This window comes from Pollicipes pollicipes, unplaced genomic scaffold (genome assembly GCF_011947565.3).
Source record: "Pollicipes pollicipes isolate AB1234 unplaced genomic scaffold, Ppol_2.1 Scaffold_7261;HRSCAF=8764_pilon_pilon_pilon, whole genome shotgun sequence".
Taxonomy (NCBI): Eukaryota; Metazoa; Arthropoda; class Thecostraca; order Pollicipedomorpha; family Pollicipedidae; genus Pollicipes; species Pollicipes pollicipes.
The window spans coordinates 16,344,220-16,352,651 of NW_023597054.1; positions in this window are offsets into that span (position 1 = coordinate 16,344,220).

Below are 8,432 nucleotides of genomic sequence, written 5' to 3' on the forward strand. Positions count from 1 at the left end.
GGAATGTTTCACATGCGGTACAATGCTGCGGCACGGCCACCCCGGCCCAGGTTAACCCCCGTTGGCCAGTTGCCAGCTAACCTTTCAATTTCAGTCAGGCTAAACAATGCGCCCGCTCTGGAGCTCGTACCCAGTGCCGCTGGATCGCGAGTCCACCACCGTTTCTGTAGACCACGGAAGCGGCAATGTTCGCTTATAAGATCCAGAAAAAACAGTATGGCTTGGCATATCCCACAAATTAGAGTCGGAGCTTAGCAGATGTCATGTGGATAAGGAAGAATCTCAGCTTTGTAAGGAGCACCACACGTGAGCGTACCTAGCTCCAAACAAATGATAACTGAGGACAAAGAGGCTGCAGAGGCGACTCAAATTCCTGGCAAATGATTATTCTGAGCTTTCCTCCCAAGAGCAAAATCGAGAATCCATCTATGCCATTTGAGAATAGCATTCCACGCCCCCAATGAAATGAGCAAACAAGTCTTCGAATTGAGAGCTGTTCTATTGGCCTAATTCCTTGTTGAACAATGAATAGGTAAAAATAGAGGCATATTGGTATATTTTAGCTACAAGCCTTTGTCGAAACGCCGATAGGCGGTGAATTCGGCTATTCACCGTTCATCGATGTTTTGTCAAAGGCTTGTAGTCTGAATTACATGTAGATATGCCCTTTAATTTTAACTAAGCCATCATTTATCGTGAATGAGGCCTACAGTACTACTTCTATGCATGTGTAGTAATCCTCGCAGCTGCACTGAATAACTCACGTAAATTTTCAAATTATGGTAAGTCATAAATGACAAATATATAAAGCACATTAGCCCGTACATAAGACATAGCAAACCCCACGATATCAAGAATGGTTTCACATTTCGGCAATATTTGATGACATCTGTTCCCGAAGGCAAACATTGCATTTCAATGCGTCATTTTAGAAATAGGTCATGCCAGGGCACGCAACTCACTACAATAGCACAGAGCTATTCATTGAGCCAACTCAAACCAAAATGCTAAGAAGATGATTAGTATTGCGGGTAGACTTTATCTTAAGCAACCGAGTACCTAAAACACATTAATCAATAACGTGCTGACTGACTTGAGCTGCATGAGCTGACGTGCCGTGTATTTGATGGTGAATAATTATTTATCCGGTCGTTTTGCACCATATTACCACAATTTCATCGAAATGCCGTGCTATATCCCAGCTATTATTAACTACAACGTATTATATAACACATTTACAACGTACCTCTTTCTGCCAATTATTCACATTTCCATCGACAAGTATATGGAGAAATATAAGGCTCTTGAGAATTGCCGCAAAAAATGCGAAGATCTATGTGATTGTGGCGCATTTCATGCAAATATGATTTGCGAAAAACTTCTAGATGTCTATGAACTCATCACGAAACACGAAATTTAATTCAATTAAACACGAAACGTATGTCTGACAGATATAAGCCAAGTCATTAGAAATAAGTAAGTCGGGCGACTAATGACAAATTAAAGTCGTGATAAGTTTGTATTCTCTCCAACGTCTCCCAATTTTCTTTATGTCCTTTTAATTTTGCTGAGCATAGAAGTTGGTAAAAACGTCATGTCTCCCTGTAGCATGGCCAAGCGCCGTGGAAACTGCATACGTCTCAGGGTGCTCTTTTATGTCACACAAACTAATTTCGTAATCTCCGATTTTGAAGTTGCAAACTCTGTGCAACTCATGGATTCCTCATTTGGAGCTCCCTATGTTCAATTAGACATTTTAAGATTGCACACACAGTGTTCTAATGATTGCCCTGTGGACACTCCAGTACTGAAGAATTACTGCGCTGATGATTGGTTTTGAAGAGCATTGAGTACACAACTTTAACTTGAGGGAAATCATTTTGTCCTGCCTGAATGTAAGTAAACTGTCTAGAAACCCTTAGCGATCGGATTTTAACAGGAAGACGATCGGTTTGCTCGTCTCTAATTTTCTGGTCTAGAATCAGGACCTAAAGTAATTTTATATTCCGCATAATGGGGGGTAATTTAAGAAATGCTCACCGTTGCATTTGGACAGCTCAGAAACGAACTTTCAGCGCTTTCAAAACTTATGACAGCGATATAGGTGGACAAATGTAAATCTAGTAACTTAAAAAAGCATTTAACACTTAAGAAATCTATATTTTTACTCAGAAATAATTCGACCGATTTTTGCTTACAGTTCCCACATGCAAAGCAGTAGTAGTTTAGAAAAACGCTTGAAATCAGTCACATCTGACATCACTTATGCGTATTGACTTCACCCTGCCTGCCATTGGCTGCGCTCAGAGACCGGTGTTCCAACTTCTATACCATCTGGACGGAAAACAGTGCGTAGCTTTAAAGTTCGAAATTTTACCCATCTTATAAATCTTAAGATAAATGTGTGCCGTAGTGTGTCTGTATGTATTCTGCCTTTGAACATAACTGCACTAGAATTAAGCTCAGCCGTAACTTTAATCTCCTTTGCTTTGTAACAATTTGAATCGTTGGCAAATGCTCACTTGCACATTTACCACGAAGCATGCCTATCTCTGCCCTTAGCCTCTATATCTTGTCGGACACGTACCCCAGAATTTTTGTCTGCTGAAGCCAAATCTCTCCGCTTTTTTAGGTCAGATATAATATCAATGAGCTGTGGAAATAATAAGATTCAGTGCTATAAAATATTATATCTTTTAGTATGCCAATAGATATTTGCTCACACTTGAATACTATAAAATGCGCATTTGTGCGTGCATTTTTAACCTTTTCATAGTTAATTAGTTATCCACGCGTTTTGCTCGTATGTTGTACGGTTAGAGGAACCAAAGTTGATATTCTCTTCTTCCGGTCTTTTGCCGTGTAGATGCCTCGACCAAATTTTACGCCGATCTTAACAGGCTGTTGACACAGCTGTATAATATCATTACAATGATTTGCCGCCGCCCGGGTTTCATGTGTCCTTGGTTACCAATAATGTACCAACACTGATTGCTATGGCATGCCTCTCCCTAGCTCTAAAATGAGACCTAGAATATAATGCACTTTCAAGGCGAAATTTAAGGCTTAGCTTAGCTCTACATAGACTTTCTAATGTTTTTTCATACTATACAGCGCATATTTGTCGCACGCACGTAACGACCATGCGCCAAATAAGCGATGAAATAAGGTGTGTTTGTTCCTGTCACGAGGAAGAAACGAAAAATTTGAGCCAAAGATGCAACGGGTAGAATAAATATTAGTCATAGGCTTTTGGAGTTTAAAGAATGATTTTAAAGGTCAGGTAGAATACAGATACGCAATTTGACAAGCAGTTCGCATAGTGTCGCGTTAGTTTGTAAACAGCTCGACTTGTTGGGCACCTTGCAACTGCCCGCGCATGGGCGTCGCTAAAGGTGGGACGGGGGACGCGTCCCCCTGTTATCAAATAGGAGAACATCGTTCTCGCCTGTGAGAACTGACGATGTCAGGAAAGCTTCAGTTGTCAACGTGCTAGGCTCAGATGTAACAAAATCGTCTTGAGCACAATTTGCAAAGAGAGAATACCCATAAGTATTTCAACAAAAAAAACAAATGCGTTTGCAGCATTTTTGTCTTTCTTTGCAAGAATGCACGGAATACAGAGGGATGTTTGTGGCTACATACTATTAAATGTGGCAGTTTTTGATCGCACTCAAGATCGGCGGAACAGACGTTTCCTTGCGGTCAGAACGCGCTTGAGCTCGAAGAGAAGGTTGGCTCAAAGCGATTCGCTGTCGGCATTGCCCGAAACGCGCGAAGCTGACATGGGCCATGTGCTATTCTATTGGTTGCGACGGTGCCATGGCTATTTATTGGCTCTCGATTTGAAACCAAGACAATGAAAAGTGGCAAGTTGATGTAAGTAACTGATATAGCACAAGGCTGTAAAAATGAGATTGTACGGGTTGAAGGATGAATGAGATTGGTCTACTTGAGGGCAGTTATCTTTATCTGCCTCAATACATGTTGGCAACAAGGCCTCTCTTCACAGGGTAAATGTGTGGGGAGGGACTCAGACCCTCAGCCACGGCTGAGAATCACTCCCCTTCAACGTAAATATGTGTGAGGAGGAAGTCAAACTTTTAGGCATGACCGAGCCTTCCCCCTAAAGGTAAATGTGTGGGGAGTTCACATTCTCAGGCATGACAGAGCCCCCCCCCCCCCCCTCCAAGATAAATGTGTCGGGAGGAGGTTAGACTCTCAGGTATGACCGAGCTCCCCCCCCCCGCCCAAGGTAAATATGTGGGGAGGAGGTCCGACTGTTAGGCATGACCAAGCCCCCCCCCCCCGCCATTTACATCCAGTTTGCAATTTGGTTAAGGCGGCTGGGAATTAACTATATATTACCCATTGCACGTGACCCGCACGGTCACCTTTGGTGTTCAAAAGACTTTTTCATGCGCGCATTATTAGGCAAGGGCCTAATTTGATACCAAACCTGAACTGCACGCAACCCAAGGTAAACAGAAGCAAAGCTAATCATGTGTGGTCGAGTCTATACACTTAGTCGGTAGATTTTATCCTCGAAGCAGTTTTGTTTCGTAATCAGATACCTGTTCGTTATTTGACGGTGGCAGTTTTTTTATTATTTGGCCCATGGGACCAAATTTCCGAATGTAAACAGCAAATTCATACGTGACGACGACGTAAAAACGCCGCCGTATCCAAACTTACGGGCCATTTTGAAAGACCTGACCTGACACAAACGTTTGGTTTCGCTACTACTGACCAGAATTGTTGTTGATCTGAATTTCTTGGTTGCATACGGTTGATTGGGTTCAGGATTTGAACAGTTTCCCCTGCAACTGACGGTTATCGGACCAAAGCCGATAAAAGCGCGTGTGTTGTGAGCGGGTGTGGAAAAGACTGGTCAGCGGGACGACAGCAGGTGTGGGAGTGCCCGATCAGCGGGACAACAGCAGGTGTGGGCGTGCTCGATCAGCGGGACGACGGCAGGTGTGGGAGTGCCCGATCAGCGCGACGACAGCAGGTGTGGGAGTGCCCGGTCAGCGGGACGACAGCAGGTGTGGGAGTGCCCGATCAGCGGGACGACAGCAGGTGTGGGAGTGCCCGATCAGCGGGACGACGGCAGGCTGCTGGAGTGGAATGGCCAGGCGAAGGGGCCATGGGGGAGGCTGAGCTGCCGGCGGGCGCTGAGCTGCGTCAGCCCTGGCGGGCAGCTGCTGGTGGGCGCTGAGCTGCGTCAGCCCTGGCGGGCAGCTGCTGGTGGGCGCTGAGCTGCGCCAGCCCTGCCAGCAGCTGCCGGCGGGCGCTGAGCCGCGCCAACCCTGCCAGCAGCTGCTGACAATTGCACGCACGGATTACCTGAGGTGTGGCTGACCCAGCTCAGGCGTCTGGGCCGCCACACACACACACAGGCATGGCTCTGTCCGTGGGCTGGCGACGCGCGCCAGCTCGCTCTGGGGAGCACCAGTCTTAAGGGAGTCTCTGTGGTCAATGCTTGGGAGCCAAGTCCGGCCAGCAGATCGGGTCATTTAACGGGCAAGGTAGGGCTGTGTTATAGGATCGGAGTGGTGTGCAACTTACAGGTGATAATTGAATTCTTAACACTTAACATTTTCGGAAATCAGTGAAATAACTCCACCCGGTCATTTTTGGGCCGTCGCAAGATGCTACCCGGCAATGCACAGTCATTACATTGCTTTCACCGGTAACCTCTCGAGTCAGCCATAAGGTTTGGGCTTCCCCAAGGGTGACAAAACGTCATGACGAAGAGGCTCCGGAACCTGTATTTTGGAACCCTCCAAGCCTTAACTTTCAGGAGATATCAAATTCCAGGGACACAACAACGAGTCCCAAATATTCCTTTCCGAGAGGACGAAATTTCATGGGCATTACAATGCCCCTCCCCCCCCCCCCTTCCACCATGGCCTGGGTATGCTCCTTCGGTGGAGGGTCGCCAAAACGCTTGCTTCGGCACACCACAAACTTTTTCAAGAGGTGATAATAAGCGTTTGGTTCATGGAAATGTTTTAAAGAGAGCATCACCGCTTTGGTACTTTCCACTTATTGCTACATCAAATGCTTGCGATTTGCTTAGTGATACCAGTTTTTTCTAAATCCTTCCGAATAGCTTAGAATTTTGACTTGAAGCAGCTGACCCCGAGGGAGAAATTTCATTTGACTCCCTGCTCACCACTATGAAAGTAATGCATTTCATTTGTCTTGCTCTTTCCAGTGTGTGTGTTCTGTAATGTTTGGTGCCAAAACACCAAGGTGCTAAAATGCTAGTGTAACAAATGCTACGAAAGCATGAAACCTTGCTTGAAAAGTTTTTAAAAAGAACTTATTATGCCGCGAATTCGTCAATTCGTTATGCTATGACTTTGATTTCTCTCCTATCGCGCTTACCACGGTGGCTCTATTCGAGGCGTACCTTGGTTTAAGGAATGGGAACATCACATGGCCCAAAGTGACGCACTGGTTTAAAGTTCATACCAGGCGCTTCTCGGTATCAGATCATTGTCGCTGGGGCAAACAAACATTACATACCTTCTTTTATTTGCAACAGTAGAGGTGTGCAAGGAGGTTGTCATGACGATGGCGGTTACGACTGCAGGGAAGAAGTGCAGCCTTGTTAAAAAAAAACATTGGACAGCGTAATTTGCACGACTCGAAAATAGTTACAATTGATATCCTTAATATGTCTCAGTGATGCTGCTGTGGCAAAACTCAGTGCTATTGGTAAACTAACTGGTGCTGAGATTTCACTAAAGAATCTTTTGTAATATGCCGCAAAGGTGGGAAACTCCCTTGAAAAGGAATGATTACATTTGAAGATATTGAAGCAAACATGAGATTTGATGAAATATGCGCACTTCACAACATTCGTACACTTCTAGGTGGAGACGACTGCTCTAGACAACACAGTTTCTCTGTTTCGTAAACATGTTCCACAATGCGTGATTGAATACGTCATCGTACCTTGCAAAATATTGATTGAGAGACAATTTCTGGCCGTCATATCAGGACATCGTGCTCACGAAGGCCAGATGTGAACGACTCGACAATTATATCGCTTTTGTTCGCCGCGTGGCTAACGGAATAGCCGGATTTTAATGACCTCATTATGGCGTCATGGATGACTGACTGGGTGACCTTGAAATAGCCTTCCCGAAAAAGTCTGCACATCTTCGCGGGCATGTAGCTTAAGAACTAAAAAGGTTTAGGTCTTAAAAAGGACGGGGCTGCGGACTGCAACGAATGCTCTTCAAGATGGCACGTTCAGAACAAACCCCGTCCAAATGTGGATCACCATTTAAAGCAAATCGAATTGTCCAAAAATAATCCAATAAATTGTCTGTAGCATTTCTTTTCTTCGTTTAAATTTGTATGTGGATACCACAAACGTTGCTGCTTCTGATTTAGCCGTTTCACTTATATACAAACCTGCCCGTTGCTTACCGCGCATCTCAGGGTTGCTTGTGCATCGGGATATGCAGTGGACGTTCTTTGAAACGATAGAAACTTTTTGGATTTGAAGTAATTTTTCCACCTTGGATTGGATGGATTGCATGCACACGGATTCCGCGTCAAAGTCCAGAAATGTTGATAGAGGGCTCAGTCCTCCCAACGTATTGAAACTTTCACCCACGGTCACGTGCTTACTAGCTCGAACCATGTCAGTCTACATGATTTAAATTAATTTTGAAAACCACAGAGGTGTTTCTTAAAACACGTGTCATGAGAAAATTGTGTAGTCAGCACGTTTCACGTATAACCTGGCAAAAAAACAGCCGGCTTAGACCACCTCAAAGTGCCGGGCTTAAGCTAAATAACCGCATCAACCAACACATAATGCCTCAGAAATGTATGGTAGGAGTTAGACTCTTCGTTCCTGGACACCGAATTTTTAAGATCCAGGAATAGTTTTAAATGTTTCGTTGAACGATTTCCCGAATTCCGAACGTGTTTTTTGTATGAACATGATATATTTCTAAGGCTTTGATTTTTACTTGAATTTTGGCGGAGCATCATTTGGGATCAAATAACTATTTTGTGATTCTGCCGAGGGACCCTTTGGATTCTGAAATCATTTATTGGGAGCTATTCATATGGCAAACGTCATTGTTACGCAATATAAGATAAGGATCCCTAAAGTGTTATCGTCCCTATCTTTGTTTCGCCTTGAACACTGGTAGCGCAGTTTTATGCAGTGTTTGCACAACCTGAAGTGTTTAGAGACTAAGGCGTTCAGAAACTCACAATGCGACAGCGATATTCATGAGCAATATGCCCGCGATTGTCGGACGCGAAAGCAGATGAAGCCCCGTGAATGTGCGGCCGCGGACGCCGAGCTACCGTCTCGCCCTTGCAAAACCTCACACGCACCATCCGACCAGCGCTTACAAACGCAACAGCAATCTCCGGGGTTAGGGGTCTGAATGCCG